The following is a 17,510-nucleotide window of genomic DNA, read 5'->3' as shown; positions in this document are numbered from 1 at the left end:
TTTCAAACAAGCGGCTGCCTGGCCACAAAAGAAGTCAGAGATACGAGGCAAGAAGTGGAGAAAGGAAGTACTTGTCTTTCATCAGCAGCAGTACAAACAAAAACAGTTCTACATCATAGAGCTTCATTTGGGTATTCAAACACTGGAACACATAAAATGCTCTTAATTCACAGTTGCCAAAACTTCCTGGGTGTTTCTTCTAGGTGAGACCAAAAGATACATCTGGAATTGCAACAAGCAATTCTCAAGAACATCTCATCTGCATTTCAGTACATTGCTTTTTGTGTGTGTGTGTTTGAGAGAGATTTCAAATAGAAAATACCCCTTTCAGCAAGCTGAAAAAAAAGTTAACCTCCTCTCAAATCACTGACCAACATATTGATGTTCACATCTTCCACACGAACAGCTTGCCCCATCACATCTCGTAAAACCCCCAACCTGGAGCACTGAGCCCCCCAGCACAAGGAGGACATGGAATTGTTGGACGGTGCACAAAGGGGCCATGAGGATGTGAGAGGGCTGGAGAACTTCTCCTGAGATGAGAGGCTGAGGGAGCTGGGGCTGTTCAGCCTGGAGAAGAGAAAGCTCTGGGGGACCTGAGTGGCCTGCCAGTGCCTGCAGAGGCCTACGGGAGAGCTGGGAAGTTGTAGTGATAGAACAAGGGATAACAGCTTCAAACCAAAAGAGGGTAGATTCAGATTAGTCATCAGCAATGAAAATCAGATTAGTCATCATCAGAAAGCAAAACTCAGAGGGTGGTGAGGAACTGGCACAGGCTCCCAAGGAAGCTGTGGATGCCCCAGCCCTGGAGGTGTTCAAGGTGGATGGGCTTTGGGCAACCTGATGGACTGGATTGCCAGAAGGACTGGAAGATGATCTCTAAGGTCCCTTTAAACTTAAGCCATTCTTTGATTCTATATAAACTAGGCATTAACTAAAACCAAATATAGGAACTGCCACATGCTACTACCACTCAAATTTTACACTTAGGATGAAGCTTTGACCACTTGCAATAATTAGTAAGCATAAAAGCAAGATAAAAGGCAGCATTTCAAACCCAATTAAATCAAGTTAATAGGAACTTTGAATATTATGAAATTATAATTAAATGGCTGGCATACATTTCCACACCACCAAGAACTCAGAGAATGAAAGTTTATAATTAATGTAATTTCTCCTTTTCTCACATATTTTTGTTAATCTGTTTACTAACATGGTAATTGAGTTTCTCTTTTAGACAGTGCTCCATCTAGGAAAAAAACAAGCACAAAGCCATGAGCCTGCACGTGTTTGACAGCAAGACAGAATAAGTGCTAATAATAATTAATAAACTTAAGGTCTTCCCTTCTGAGCTAAAATATAAAAGAAAGGCATCGCATTTCTGGGGAGAAAAGAAAATGACATGTTAGCCACCTAGAGAGCTGAAATGGAAATACCAGCGTCACTGAAGGGTCTCTTTTCCTTACACAGGAATTAATTCAGCCTGCAATCAGCCATCTCTGATGCGTTCATTCATCTAAGCATCCCTAATTAACTAATAATTCACATAGGTTAAAATGCGAAAGGCTTGTTGCAGGCAATCATTAAGAACAACAAAAGTTTCAACAAATTTGCTTTCTATAAAGAATACATTTCCTATCACTAAGAGCACAGACCGCATTTCCTAAAGAAAAAAGGACCATCCTTCCATCTGCAATAAGAAATGACAAAAAGGCACCAGATGTGGACATGTGCATAAACTGAACGGAAATGCACTGCAAAGTGATAAGCCATAAATACAGTTTGTTTCTTCTCCTCATCACTGCGGCAATTTAAACACTCGGAAAGCGAAACTCGACTTTGCAATGAATCCCAGCTTATTTTAGATATACACCCCTATGCCACCAACCGCCCCGAGGTATGAACAGTACCCAGAGGGAACATTCACCAGCAGATCAAACACAACAGGCATTTCACTACAGACATAAAAACATGTTTGGTTTTGTTGGTATTGTTTTCCAGAATTTATAGTGCACTCTATAAGCGTCCCATGTATATTCTTCTGAAGCATAAGGAAATGCTGTATAACACCTCTTTCTTTCCAAAGTGTTTCCAAAGTGTAACTGTTTCAAAATGCCAAGTCAACAACCAAATGAAATACACTACAGGGGATAGGATGTCAAATCTGATTTTGAATACTTGTCTGCATAAAGTGCCATACCAAAAAAAAAAGTTAAAATGAGACGAAAGAGTAAATTTTGTAGCAAAAGTACCACTACCTCCTGAATTACCAGAATGAGAGAAAAAAAACCCACAAATAATTAAAAGCTTTCATAAAAGTATTTGGCTGGCTGTAAGGACTGTCAGATCTCTAAAAATCTCTTTTTCAGGTTTTTATTACAGCTTCTGGAAACCAAGCAGGTCTTACGTCTTCTCACTCTGAGGTAAGTGGGACAGCTTTGATCAACCACAAATACAAAGAACTACGTACTAAAGGCAAAGAAAACCTAAAACTCTTTAATAATAGACAATCTCAACTTCAACACAGTCAAAGGACTTGGGAATCTGCAAAAACAACCCAGTAAATATCCCTTCATTTCAATACAGAAATGGGGTGGGGAGGATGACACTAATTCACTGTGGGGCTGAAGGGCAAAGCTGAAAGGCCCTCGGACAGAGCACATACACAACTTCTCCAAAGGAATTTCTGCAGTCTCAGTTTTCCATTTCAACTCAGAAATTATAGGGGACACTTGAATTTGTCTTCAAAGAACAGCCTCCACACAGCTGAGCAAGTTCATCCTAGCTAATACAAGTCAGCAGGAAGCTCCCTTAAAAAGATTACTAAGAAAGTGTTGTGTTTCCAAGAGAAAGATTAATGTGTTAAACTAAGGAAAGGCGGAGATGGGACAGAAGCAACACAAAGTGATTACACTTAGCTCCTTTTTCAGGGAGGAAAAGGAAGGTAAGGAGCTCTAGGCATCTCCAAGGAGATGACCAATTTCCTGCAAGAAGAGATGAGAGCTGAAGCAAGAAGTGTGGTGGGTTTTTGCTGTGTTTTGTTTTTCATTTTCAAATAAAGTTTTACAAACGAGCATAAATAAGTGGCAGGCAAGATCTGACTGGTGTAAGAAGCAAAGAGCCCATCAGCTTTTCCACTCTGTGGCAAGCACGTTCAGCTTACCAATGGATAGGAACCACCCACATGCATGGAGCAATTAATTACAGGGGTTTTGATTTTCTTCTTCAATTATGATCTCCAACACAGTGCTTCAACCTCACTGCCAAATGCAAGTAGCTACTGGTACTCTATCATGAATTTTCATCACAACAGAAGCCTACAGATATCCAAAAGAAGGTATAAACTGCCGCCCAGACCACTAAAAGGAAAACTGAAATTATACACAGCCAACTCAGAAATGGAACCACATCTTCAAACACAGTGACTGATGTCTGCGTATGCTTCACGCTCAATTATCACCGCACAGCTCAGTGCCTTCCTCTCCCTGTGTGCAAGGACCAAACAAACAGGCACCATAAGACAGGGATAAAGAGCAATACTACCCTTACATGAAGCGTAGTCAAATGCACACGGTGAGCCATGGGCATACAGTTGGACACTGTCTTTACATACCACTTGTCACAGCCCATAGAGATTTCCAAACCTGCAGAATGGTTCTTCAGCTTACACAGTCACAAGCTTCAACGGTTTCTACAGCTCAAAGTCTATCCCTCCATTACCTTTCTCTTATCATTTCCTAGTAGTAAGACGTCCCAGTAAGCACACCTGACTGCACTTCTGCAAGCCTGCATTCAAACACAAATCAGAGCCCAAACATTTTTGTTGTAGTTCCTTCAAAATTCCAATCAGATTTTAAGAGCTTCTGCAAATTTTTCTTGGCCAATCAAAAATACCAGAAACATTAAAGCTTGTAAGGTCAACCTCATTTCCACAAGTACCTCACAGTAAGACATATAACTGAAGGCAGGTTTAAAGATCTGGTCGCCATCACAAACTCCTAGTATTATGAATGCATGCAAAAAAGAAAAGCTTCTTGCTTGAAGATGTGCAAAACACCATATTCTTCTGCTCAGGAAAATCATGGCATGTTAGCCAGAGAAATACAAGACTCCTATCTTCTGGGAAGCAATGATTCAACAGTAACTTAGTGCAGTGCTGCTGCAGAGAAAATGATTTTAGCACTCATAAAAGGACTTGAGCACCTTTTGAACAGGAGAAAGAAATTCAACATTCTATCCAAATTCTACTTCAGCTAATTAGGTTTCTTTTTGCAGTGTCTACTAAGCAGAATGTATTATTATTCATTTTCTGCATAAATAATGCATTACGTATAAAGCAATCAAAACCAGTTTCAACAGCCTACCCCCCAGCAACTGCAAGATAAGCTCAACTAGGAAATTATTTTAGTGTTTATGAAGGAGCAAGTCATAATACCCCATAGCAAATAGAGTGGAGAAGGGAAAAGATGCATTAGAAGGCTAATGAAAAAAAATTTAACTACAAACCACAAGCCTCTACATTCTGGAAAGACTAAATGCCACCCGACCAACCACAGTCTGAGAATTAGTATGTAGAAATTAAGATGCAGCATCTTCGTTCAGTACAAAGAAAAGACATCTTCTGAAGCCGCTGACAGCAGCAGGCACACAGGAGATACCAGCACGGCCTGAATTCGATGCACTCAAATATTACCAACTATCTGTTGTGAACTCAGGCTGACTGCAGTAGGAACAAAGCACAGTTACTCTGGCAGAAACGAAGTGCTCGGACTCTCACAACAACTCAGAAGCAGCTGAGAGCCTTGATTGTCCGCAAAGCTCTTGAAAGCCCACCTGTACCTGGAAGGTTTCAAACCTCCTGAAGATCACAAGTTTCAGAAGTGCTCGCTCCCCTTTCTGCAATTAGCAATTTCAGCAATCTCTGTAAGATGCTGACAACATTTAACTTAATTTTATGGGAGCCTAATTACAAAAGCTTGTAAGACAAGAAGCTGGAAGTCTGCGCAGTTGAATCAAAAGCAGCAAATATCAAAACTAAAGGACGTGCAAAGAAGTGGCCATGACACCCACATGCCTGAGCTCTTCACTGCCTTGCTGTAACAACACAGTGCCTTTCCCAGTGGACAGGGAAAGTTATTTCTAAACGGAGCACAAAAAAAAGCAGAGCTTTAACAGGTAGGCAGAGCTGTATCTATCTGAAGGATGGCGCTCTGCAGCACGTGTTCACTGACTCAATCTTTCTCCAGTTCACAATTTCATTCCCTGTTTTCAATGTGAGAGCTCCTAGAGGAAACTGTGCTACAGGTCCTTTGAGCACTGTGACACCTGGGTGGTTTCTGAGAAGGATTAGAACATTCAGTACTTAAACAGATGGCAGCCAGGGCGTACCACCATTTTCCATGCTGGTAAGAGAAGTGCAACCTGTGTTTGTAACAGTGAGAAATAATTCCTGCGGATGGCCTGGAAAAATCAAGCTGTTGTGTGCTCTACACAAAGCTCAGGAAGGATTTCACAATCAAAATAATCAGGTAATTCTACCAGCTCATCAGGAGAGTAACTCAGGTCATTCCCTGGCACACGGACTATTCAATGGTAAGAGATTTACGTGTTGTTAAAAAACACCTCTTCTCCAATGTTATTGTAGAAATAACATCGAGAAGGCAGAAGTTCTGTGTACACACCTGATTACAGGTCTGGAACATATCAATTCTTCTAAATATGACTGAAAAAAAATATATACAACATGCTTCTATTTCCTGCCTCACTGTGATGACAATACAACTCCACTGCAGAAGTGGAATCCCTTCAAACTTGGAGCAGATTAGTTTGTAGCACGAGCACTTAGAATCCCTATAAACCATTCCATTAACTGAAATAAACATAACATTCTTACCACAAAACCCAAGTCGTTATCTAAGTCTTTTTAATTATCAGTTCAATATTCCATCAAGACTATGAGACATCAAACAATGTGGTTATTTCTCCCCTGTAGTGTCAGCAGAAGCAGTGCATACCTCTAACCACTGCCACCAACTTCCCTCCTCCTACTTCCTCTATTCCTACATGACTGTTCATATGGACATAATGATGTACTGCAGCTGAGAATTTGCTGTATCGAACAATTCTTCGTGTCTGCTGTCGGTCCCATGGAAATACAAAGGAGGCATTACTTTCAGAGTGATTTACGTACAGTATTATTTGTATTTTATTGCTTTAATCCCATCTGACTTAGCAGCAGATAGCAGTGCTCCAAACAACACTTACATACCTTTTCTTACAAGGTTTATTTAGAAACATATACACAAAATTAATTAAAATCCTACCTTAAGAAATTAACTAAACGTACAACTTCAAGCAGGAATCACTCCCAGACATGTGTGCACTTGCATTCAAAAAGCAGCATGAATTTAACTAAATCAACGCAACTCTTACAAATCCTAATGAGTGCTGACCTTCCCTTGAAGCTCCCAGTTTTTCCAGTTCTGAAACAACCTAGACAAAAAACCATCAATAATGCAATGTGCTTTTTGGAATTCTAAACCACTACAGCTATTAGATATTTCCCAATCCATCAATTCAGGGGGCAGCAGTGACATTAACACAGGCCAATTTCATCTGGTGGTGTTTGCAGACAGCTGCAGGAACTTCTGAAGACTTCTGCTTATCAGGCCATAACTACAACTATCACTATTACCAGGGATGCTGAGTTACCCTCTAGGAGCGTTTCAGAGCTGTTTCACTTGATGGACCACCACACCTGGATTCTCTCAAACCACTGAAACAGTCAGAAGCATGAATCAGTGGCATTACACAGCTCCAGGACCAGCACTTTCTTACATACCATTAAGCAGACAACAGCCAGAGACACTTCATGAACAACCTGCAGATCCCTCACAAACACCATAAGGACAGAGTTCACCCAAGTCTTCCCATAGGCCAACGATGTAAAACCTACAAACAACACAACATTTAGAATATCCTCCACATTGCTCATGGCCAGGGCAAACAGCGACACTTAAAGCTAACGCTAACAGAACACAGTGATGCCTAGTCATTTGCTCAGTATTTCAGAACCACAGAACGGTTTGGGTTGGAAGGCTCCTTAAAGATTATCTAGTTCCAGTGTTTGCTGCAGGCAGGGACACCTCTGTTTGGACCAGCTGCCTAAAGCCCCATCCAGCCCAGCCATAGTTCCTATGGAGAAACAAATCTTCATTTGTAACTTTGAAATGTTGTTGTTGTTACTGTTGTTGTTATTATTATTGTTTTGGGGTCGTCAGTTTTTTGGGGAGAGCATGCAAGGCACACAGACTTGGAGTCAGACTTCAGCAAAATGAACTACCTAGGAAATTTCTCCTCAAGGAGTATCAGTTATGCTGTGATACAACTGTCATCTCTTTTCAGGGTCTGCAAAAGAAATAAAATAACTATTATTTGCTTTTTGCTTTAGGTTAAGAGGTTGTAAGAACACTTTACCAGAAAATTCTTCTTTATGAAGGAGATGTAGGCAGAAGCTGGAAAAACAATTCACCTCAAGTTTCTTGGGAGCAGTCTGGCAGGCTGACTCACATGAAAACTTCCTTTTGCTTGGAAGAGCCACAATTGGAAGAGTGGCAGCTGTAACATCTCACCGTGGTCTTCAGCACTTTCCCAGTCCTCTCTTCCTCAAACCATTGCACTGTATTCTAGACATGAATGGAGATGTCTGCTTCTCAGCTCTTCTTTTTTACTAACCACTTTTGATGATTCTATGGATTCTCTGTTACTTTCTCAGCTTTTGTTTTAATATACTGCTATGTCTCTGAAGAAATAAACTGATTTCTATAAGCATCTCTGCCAAATATTAACAACATTTTTTTCTCTCCCTTTTGCATTAGTGCATTTACAGCATCCAGGGATTTAGTAAGACATTCAAGGACCCCGTTGATTAGATTTTATTTATAAAGAGGGGGAAAAAAAGCACATAGCTTTAATTTCTCATACACTTATCTTTAAGTTTGTCCTCTTTCCATTTGTCTCACACACGTTATTTGGACTGACCAGCTAGAAGCACAGGATTATATTGGTTTCAATAGCAGTCTGACGGTAAAGGAATAATTAGCCTTAGAACAACTGAAAATCTCCTAGGAGGAAAGACTAAAGCTGAAAAAATACCACCAAAACCTCAGCACAGCTTAGCTGTTACACATCATGGAGCCACCTTTGCTTTACTGTTTGAATAGGACAGGTTTGTTGCAGAAGTAACCTGAATTACAATATCAGTAATTTGGTTTCCAACTTTCGAGCATGAAGTGACCATAAGAAAGGAGGAAAGACAGCGGATGCTGTGAAGAACAATTTGCTTCAATGACTACCCATACTTGCTCTTTCTCATTTAGGTCTTTAGGTCCTTGCTGTATTGCTGCTCCAGATTTGTAAGACACTTGTTGTTTTTTTTTTTGCCTTGTTCTACTGTCCATCTCCTATTATCTACCATCTCTCCCTTTTTTTTTTTTCCCTACCTCGGGGCATTTATTGCGTGTTTAGTTTCACTTCTCTATTCCTATGTAGTAATTTGTCTGCAGTGTCAGCATTTTCTAGCTTACCATTTTCTCCTTTTGCTCCCATGACTGTGTAGATTCCCATTCACCTCCTACCTGTCATTAACAGTGAAATCAGACTAAATATACTGGCCAAGAAGACCATTTTAGGAGTATTCTTTCGTACACCAGATTACAGTAATTTTGGTGTGAGCAAAACACCATTGCCTGTATGCAATAAAACAAGGAGTAAAGTAAAAGAGAGAGGTTTAGATTAGACACAAGGAACACATTCCTTTCTGAGAAGGTGGTGAGGCACTGTAACAGGCTGCCCACAAAAGCTGCGGACGCCCCATCCTTGGAAGCATTCAAGGAATAGAGAAAACCCTCTACAGACCCCTTATAACTTGTCCCTGATCTAAGGCACAGAGGCAGACTGTATGATCCCCACAGGTTACTTACGACCTGAATTATTTGATCAACTCCTTATCAAGTTTGTGATTAATTTTTATTGGTGGAAAACAGTGAACTATATCTTGTTATTCTATTTTGTAATATGAGGACTGCTCAAAAAGTGATGCCTCCTATTTTGTTACACTGGTGGTATGGCAGTAAAGGTTGACCCTTCTGCCCAGCATTCTACTCCATTTTGTTGCCATGTGAGAGGGGAACTGTGACAAAATGCTGTCTGACATGGAAGAGCAGGTGAAACAAAGGGGTGGAATTGAATTCCTCCATGGGGAAAAAATGGCATCCATTGACATTCATCCACACGTGCTGAGTACTTACAGAGACCAAACAGTGGATGTGAGCAAGTGACACCGTGGGTGATGCCTTTCAGCAGTGGTTGCTGACAGTGGGTCATCTCTGCTGACGCGGATGTTTAAGTGTGACATGCAGGCTCTTGTTCATCACTGACAAAACTGCACGGCTGATCACAGAATACCCTGAGTTGGAAGGAACCCATAAAGATGATGAAGTCCAACTCTTGGCTCCCCACAGGCCCATCCAAAATTCAAACCTTATGTCTGAGAGTGTTATCCAAAAGCTCCTTATACTCCAGCAATGACCACTGCCCCACAGAGCCTGTTCTAGTGCCCAGCCAAAGTACGATCATAAAATGGCTTAGATTGGAAGGGACCTTAAAAATCCAGGTTGGATCCTGAGCTCCAACTCCTTGTCACAGATAGGGCTGACACCCACCAGAGCAGGGCCCCATCTAACCTGGACTTGAATGCCTCCAGGGACGGGGCAGCCTGTGCCACTGCCTCACCACCCTCTGAGTAATAAATTGGAAACTAACATCTAACCTGAACTTTCCCTCTTTTAGTTCCAAGCCTTCGTCCTACCAATACCAGACCATGCAAAAAGTCAGTTCCCTTCTGCATATAAGCTTCCTTCAAGGACTGGAAAGCCACGAGGTCCCCCCAGAGCTTTCTCTTCTCCAAGCTAAACAAAGGCTGAGTGAGCTGGCCTTCTTCATAGGAGAGGTGCTCCGGCCCTTCCATCAATAGTCTCAATCTAATCACTTAGATTAAAAACCAAAACAGCATAAACACATTTATTTCAGTTCTACACTGTCTGCAATACTTTAAATTGAAATCATCTAGTAGTGTTATCGAGCTCTTTGAATCTGTTGTAGTTCCCATATTTCCCTGAAAATAAATAAAAGGCACAGCTTTCAGAGCAACCTAAGTACAATGGAACCCATTTACTTCAATATTAAAGAGCAAGAAAATGTACTCAAAAGCAAGACTGGAACTTAAATGCAAACAAGTAAGTTATTCTTTGCATTAGTATTTCCATTTCTTGACTCAGAGCACAACTAGTACTCAAAAATAAAGTTGTGCTATATAAATTTGTGCATTTGTAGGGAAATGTTTGAGGATAACATCTCCACGTTAAACCTCACTGAAAGCAAGAGAAAATGTATATATATACATATATTGTAAGTTATCACCAGTAATGAAGACTCTAACTGCAGGCTGTTCTCTACGCAGCAAATTAATTCCAGCTCCCAGCAGAGAACACAATTGCTTTAGCCACCCGAATGCAGTCCCAATCAGCTTGATGTCATCAGGTCAATCTCAACAGGCAGTCAAGGCCAGGGAATATACCTGGCCAGTTCCCAGGCCACAATTATACTTGCTGTTAGCTGGCAAATTCCACAGCCTGGGTTCCAGGCTCTTTTTTCTCCTTGGAAATTACATGGGTGACCGTGAAGTTACTGTGCCGCAAAATAAGCATCTGCAGCTTCTTCAGCTGCCCTTGGAAAGGAGTCTCATTTTATGAGGTTTAGCTGTTTTGAAGGAGAAAACACCTCCTGCATTTGAATATTTTATGATGAATGTCACCACTGTGAAGACAGAAGAGAACAAAACCTGCCAGCAATATCGGGGTTTGAGCCCTTCTGAGAAATAATCACCAGAAAGCAAATGCTGAGCACTGTGTTGCTTGTGTTTGTATGATTACTCCGGCAACAGGAAGTTAAACCAGCAAGATACAAATACACCCTGTATGTAACCAAAATATATTTGTGAAGATATCGAGTCAAATAAACAGAAGACTGAGCATCACTACAGTATCTGAATGAGGTCTGTTTCTGTTTTATTGAGCGGATAATGGCTTCATAACAACCTGTGATCACAACTCAAATGTGCTCTACCAAGTTCTTCTGGAAATCCATACGATCCTTACACCTCCACCCCTTTTAAGTAAAGAGGGATAAAAGCATTCTTCTACCCCACAATCTCATAAAAGCTACATGAGAAACTGCAAGAAAAAGAAGGATACTGAAAGTGAACCGTAAAAAAAGTACTCAAATGTATATTCCTTTAATTTTAGCACCTCGTGTATCACGACTAATTTCACATAGAGTTCATCCCATCTGTAACACCACTCCAGCTATCACTGACACTTTAAACCATGCAAGCCATGACTGCACTGTTGATTTTTTTTTTAAAACCAATTACCCATCTGAAATGACTTTTTAAGGCCACTTAAAAGCCCTTCCTAATTAACTTATATCCATTTATTTCAGTTATGGAATAAGAGAAGGAAAAGCTTTCACCAGTAAGCTATTGTTCAGCCAAGGACTAAACGAAATTTAAAGAAACCAACTGTCCACCAAAAGTAAGCCAAAAGACTTTATATCCTCATTATTCTTCATTAACAACTAGACAGGCCTCTCAGTAACTGCAAAGAAACATGGGAACCCTTAATATTAAGGCAATGAACAAGATATACGTTCTTGTTTAAACGTATCATGTATGAGCAGAGAGGGAAGTCTCAACCAGGCACAGGTTTGTTTATAGTTGGAGAGAAGGAGCCTTGATGCTTCATTCTAAAGGAAAGACAACTACTGTGTGTAACAATACAGACTGGCCATGCCCTTCATCTGTCCCATGGCATTCTAACATTGTACAGCTTTTAATCTTCCACACTAAATCAACAGATTCCTCTTCAGATACTGGGAAGCACTAAGAGTTTGACCAGGTTTACAGCCTACCTTTCCAGAGTAAATGCCTACTGTATTTTTCCCATAATTATGTGAGACTCAATCCTGAGATCCACATCCTCTGCAGTCCCACATTCCTAAGCAATGAAAAAGACGTGGTTTCTATGGCACCTCCAAAGAGCAGCGTTAATTCAGAACGTGTAAACTTAGAGCTTTGGGTTTTGTTATAAAGTAACAGAACACTTAGCTAGGCTACCAACTTGATCAACATCAGTACACCGTGTGTACATACATCAAATAATCCCAGCTACTGCAAAGGAAGAAGCCTATGAAAAACCAAGCAGCAGAGATGCGACACACAGCTCTGAAGCAACACAAAGATGCGTTCACCGAGGCAACGAATGCACATACCCTGCAAAGGAAAGATGAACAAAGGGGTTTTGCCCCTGACAAACACGGAGAGCCGCCGCATAGAAAACAGCTCAACAACTGCAAGCGAATCAAAGCATTCAGTTTTAAAAACAAAATCGTCAGCACACCGCGTTAGGCTGCAAAATATGTCAGCCCTCGGACACGAGCGATTTTTCAGCGCTGCCAATAGGAGCCAGCACGTACGGCACAGGGCGAGGACGGACCGGCGGTGCGCTCAGGAGATGCGGCACAGCTGCGGCCACGCGCGGCTCTCCGAAGGCCGCTCCGGAATTTCGGCAGCTCCGCAGCCGCGGATGGCCGTAACTCCGCGGGGAGGAGCGCAGCCCGCGCCGCAACCGCGCCGGCGGGGCCGGACGGAGCTCGGTGAAAGCAGAAGGCGCGTTTGTCCGTCCGGAGCGGTCCGAAGGGGCGCGAGAGCCCTGCCGGCCCCTTCCCACTATGTACGGAGGTCCCCAGCGCTCCCCATCGCGGTGCGGTGCCACCCGCCCGGCCCCACCTGCCGCCCATCCCCGCCCAGCCCTCGGAGCCGCGGCCTCCTCAATACCCCGAGCTCCTCCATCCCCCCGAGCTCCCCGCGACGGCTCCGGGGCTCGGTGAGGCGACGGCCGCCCCCGGCCGCACCCCGCGAGGCGGCGCGTTCCGGTGCGGAGCGGCGCTGAAGAGAGAAGCCCCCTCCCCCCGCGCCGCGCTCCCTCAGGGCCGCCCGCCCCCGGCGCCCCGCGGCCGAACGCTCACCGGACAGCGGCGAGGAGGCGGCAGAGCGCGGTCCGGGTCTTCCGCGGGGCGGGGGAGTGCGACGAGCCCCCGCGGGGAGCCGCGTCCTTTCTGCGGCAGCGGCTCGTCAAAGAGAAAACATGACGCGGGCGGGGAGAGGGAAGGCGGCGCCGAGATCTCGCGGGGCCCGCGCGCGGCTCTCGCGAGACGCCGGCCGCTCCCCGCCCCGGCGCGCGGGGCCGCTCCCCGCCGCCCGCTCGGCACCTGCTGACGGCGCGACCCCGAGCGGGAAAAACTGAGGGCGCGGCGGGCAGCGCCGAGGGGCGGCCGGGGTGCCGAGCGTGTGTCACTGCGGGGTGAAAAGCTGGTAAGAGAAGCGATGGAGAAACTTCTGTACGAGGAGCAGTTCATCTGTGTGGGCACAGGAGCCTAAGGCAGGCAGAGCGTGGGAGCTTGCAAGAGCTCAGAGATGGGTTAGGAGACAATCGTGTGCCGGCTCTTCCAGTCGGAGAGTCAGAGGTCCTCAAGTGGAACTGGAGTCAGTAGGTGTCAAACTCCAAACAAGCGAGAGCAATCATTTCTTCACTCACATAATTAAGCTTTCAAACACTGCTACAAGACGCTGCTGCGCAGAAGTTCACGTGAGATCAAAAGAAAAGTAAGAAGTCCACCACAGACTACCAGAAACCCAGAAATGCAGTCTCACGAATGCCAGAGATTATTAGAGGAAACACTGCTACGTGCTTGCTGTTGAGTTTTCTTCCCTAGGCATGTGCTGACACATTACACTCGTGGACTGTTGTTCCCCTATTCTGTTCCCCCTTAAAAGCTTCTTAAGGATTCATAATTATTTGCAGCAGAAAGCTGCAAGCAAATGTCTTGCTTTGGAAATACAGTCTGAACCACCCAAGCTAAAAAAAAAAAAAAACACCTCTGTTAGCAACTTATCTGTGCAGTATCACTCCAATTGGTAGAGAAAAATCTATTTTTGTTCAGGAAGTCTGCAGTTTCTTAAGTTTTATAGCTGTGAGCGTACAGGCTAATCTTCTGTTAAAACCATAGCCAGTCTCTGCTATGAATCAGCATTTTCAAACTGATAAGCCCACTTTTGCGAGCAAACATCACCAGAAGCAGGGTAAACTCAGAACATTTTAAAACACGCTTTAAACACTTAAAATACGGATGCTTTGTGAGAAATAAGTTCATCAGATACATCAAAATACATTACACTCAGCAATGTCCTTCAGCTACCCCTACGCAGACCTGCCATTCTGCACAACAGAAGTGGAAGGAAAGCAGACACTAAGCAGCGCTCTTCAACATGCTAACATGCCCCACGCCCACATGCTTACACGAACCACAGCATGGACACAAACCTTATCATTAACTGCAGGTTTTTATGGCTTGCAGGCTCTATCATAAGCCAAGTGCTGTACAGAACTCAGGTTGCTTCTTAGGTTTGCAGACGTGTAAAACATTTTCAAATCGTGCATATGTCATGAGCTTTTTGTTGGTTTTTTGTTCATTTGTTATGTTCTAACAGAACTCTTCAACCATCTCACAATATTGAGAGCCTAGGACTGTTGTCTTGAAATTTGGCTATATGCAAATGTGTCTGTTTTTCTACAGGCTCAGCCTTGTTGGAATCTACAAAGTTACAGTGGAGGCATGATGCAGCCAGTCTCCAGGTTGGGACCTGAAGTGCTGAGAACACAAGAGAACCAAGGGAGCAAATTAACAGCAACGTGTTCCAAATTGATCTTCCTATCATTTCGGAATGTATTCAAGTGTGTAGGAATACTCTGAAAGTATTCTAAGTATCTACTTCTCTAAAATGCCTTGAAAAACTATTTGCTGTGTTGTGATCATTGTTGTTTAGAAAGCACGCTGCCAAATAAAGAGGGGAGGAGTAAGAGGAGCAACAAAAATGAAGGATTTCCAGTTTAACATTGATAAAGGTTTCATCCTCTGGAGCGCTATGTCCCAAGGACCACTGCAATTTCATATAAAGCTAGTTTTACTAGATAGCAACTATTAAAATAACATTGAAAGCAACGCCATCATTCAAACTAAAATAAACTAGCATGTTTCACTGCTTTAAAAGATGTGGTTTATTTCCAGTCAACATTTTCTTATTCCGAATTCTTCAGTGATGGTATTTGATATTTCACTTCACACTGACAAGGACATCTGGACTTTTTAATGGCATTTTCTCCCCACATGTCCAGGTGTTTCCCAAGAGCTGAGCGCTAGCAGAACTCTGTTCAAATACATCAGTATAGAGCTTGGAAATACCTACAGTAGACATGATGTACCTGTGAAGAGGTTTCACATCTGGGGCCTCCTAGGCTGGCTCAAACTCAGAAATAACACTTGACAACAATTCATGATGTTCCTCTGCTAGAAGCATTATCTAGGAAAATCTGTCTATTTTGGTAAAAACGCTCCCTCTTTTTCCACATGACTCACTCATTCAACAAGTTGAGCATGTCTTAAAATTTCAGTGCATTTCCCCTACTCAGGTAAATCCTGCCATCATTTGAAGTGTTCTGTGATGCAGACTATGTGCTGAAAAGTCTACAAACCTCTGCAGACTTCTAAGCTTTATTTTTCTGTGCAACTCAGGCTGGTGAATATACAAAATCACAAATATGTTATAGTCTATGGCTAGAGAGAGAAACAGATGGGCAGGCTGATCAAGTACCACCTTGGATTTAAGTTATGTTCTTTAGGATTGTAAGCATTGCCTCACCTTTAAGGAGGGCTGCATACAACTTCCTCACTGCCCACTCCCCACCTGCCAAAAAGTTTTAATACCCAATTTAAAAGCAACAGCAGTAAGCACAGTGACACTGTGAAATGATTAAAATATTTTAAAAGGCTCAAACAGCATCTAGAAGTGACTTACACAGTGTCTCTGGGAATTCAGGAGGGCTCTTTTAGCACCCACCCACTGAAACACCGCCTGAGATACTGCCTGCACTTCCAGCCAGCTGGCACTCAGATTTCTCTGACCCACAGAAATCCCAGGATGGCAAATGATACAAGGAGGTTGATTAGGCCTCCTCATCCTGCAGTAAGCAGGCAGGCATTTTCAAAATTCCTGAGAACCCAGCTGAAGCCAACAGGACCCATAGTCTAAAAATAAGGATATAAAATAAGGGTAACAAGCTCTATGTTCTCCTTGGCTTTGCCTATGGTTGCCACTAGATATCTGCTACCTCAACTGAGATTATATAGCATTTGTATCCTTAGGAAATTGAAAAGGTTCCCGAAACTCTTTAGGACACATCAGAAGGAAGATTAGCCCTGCAGTCATCTGCAGCTTCAGATGTGAAGGGAAAAAATAAGGGAAAAGCTGGTAAGATTCCCTTATGGGAGAACTTGAGATAGAGACCAAGAAGAATGGAATCACAGCTCCTCACTGGGAAACAACATTTGTCCTCTCCCTTTCAGCAAGATTAAGCAGATTACGTCTTTGAAACCTTTGGATTTCTAGGATTCAACATTTAGTTCTCCTGAATACAGGATATTCATGCTCAATTTCCATTTCCAAGACAAGTTTGATCTTGGCTTCAAAGAATAGAAGGAGACTGTGAGAAAACCCTTAAGATCACGCAGGTTTCTAGGGACAGGAAACTGTACATAGTGCTCCTACAAGCTGTTCTACCACAGTTGATAAAATGGAAGCTCTCTTCAGATAAGTGGAGGCCTCTCAAGTCTAAGTCTCCTGGCTTTCTTCTTTCCCAGCTTTGCTTGGTCGTCTTCTTGTGCTCAGGCCCACAAGACCTGTTTTTTCTACCTGTGATTTCCTATTATTACATTATTTATTTTAAAATAAATCTTAAATGCATCATTTCGTAATCCCATCAAATGTAATTTCTTCACAGACAATAATGAGAACAGTATGATCGTGAGAGAACTATGTACACTATCACATCTATTATTTTTTCTAAAACTAATTGTCCTTTGTTTAGCAGCCATATTTAATTCCTTATTTTCTCTCCCAATGCAGACATGACACCATGGCTATGAACACTGTCATCTGGTTTTTGTTTTTGTTTATTTTTTGTAATGCAATGTCTAGGACTCATTACAGCAAACTATTTATACAGGGCTTGCTCTTAACCACTTCTTCACAATACAAGGTGAACTATGGATTGTTGCATAAAAATAGATTTGTATCTGAAATCTCTCCGTTAACTGTGTTTTGCTTTTACTGACTTTTTTCTAGCAGACATTGCTAACGTTGTCATGTCTTGCTGTTGTCATGGCAATGAAAGGAGTCTATATGTTTTTGGATGTGACTCAGAAATCATTTTATATAGAAATGGGCCAACAATTAGAAGAACAGATACTGGATTGTTCAGCAGTAGCACTGAAGCGAC

At 42.7% G+C, this 17,510-nt stretch overlaps 1 protein-coding gene across 8 annotated transcripts in view; it reads right to left on the bottom strand.

The window, feature by feature from the left end:
* Positions 1-13,230, bottom strand: part of HERC1 (HECT and RLD domain containing E3 ubiquitin protein ligase family member 1) — a 93,892-nt gene extending 80,662 nt beyond the window's left edge. For all 8 annotated transcript variants that reach the window (XM_042876219.1, XM_042876220.1, XM_042876225.1 and 5 more), the window contains exon 1: positions 13,144-13,230. The gene's annotated coding sequence lies outside the window, so the exon portion shown is untranslated. The remainder of the gene's footprint in view (positions 1-13,143) is intronic.
* Positions 13,231-17,510: the final 4,280 nt, after the last annotated feature.

This window comes from Lagopus leucura, unplaced genomic scaffold, assembly GCF_019238085.1.
Source record: "Lagopus leucura isolate 7727_CA_CO unplaced genomic scaffold, USGS_WTPT01 Super-Scaffold_100015, whole genome shotgun sequence".
In the NCBI taxonomy this organism is placed as follows: Eukaryota; Metazoa; Chordata; class Aves; order Galliformes; family Phasianidae; genus Lagopus; species Lagopus leucura.
Note: the sequence above shows the minus strand (reverse complement) of the source record. Positions and strands in the feature narration are given on the sequence as shown.